The sequence below is a fragment of the Cavia porcellus genome, unplaced genomic scaffold, assembly GCF_034190915.1.
Source record: "Cavia porcellus strain 051 isolate PalLab524CR breed Dunkin Hartley unplaced genomic scaffold, mCavPor4.1 scaffold_1, whole genome shotgun sequence".
Classification (NCBI taxonomy): Eukaryota; Metazoa; Chordata; class Mammalia; order Rodentia; family Caviidae; genus Cavia; species Cavia porcellus.
The window spans coordinates 122,302,911-122,303,183 of record NW_026947484.1 but is presented as its reverse complement, the minus strand read 5'-3'; positions in this window follow the sequence as shown (position 1 = coordinate 122,303,183).

Here is a 273-nt window from a genome sequence, read left to right as displayed (position 1 = left end):
AAGGCAGAGTGTTTCCAACACTGTACAAATGGCTTACCTGGCCTGAAGCTCTAACAGTAGTAACAGGGCAGGTTTGGTCAGGCAGGATTAGGAAAGTGAATCTTAAGTTTGAGGCCTGTCTAAAAGGGCTGCATTATCTGAAGTCAGATGAAGTAAAAGTCAAATACTGAAGTCAGAGTCAGCGGGGTCAAAGGGACAGTATTTTGTAAGGCTGGACAGGTTGAGAGTTGTGTAATTCTGTGTGCCATGAGAGCAAAGTTCATTGACCAGCCA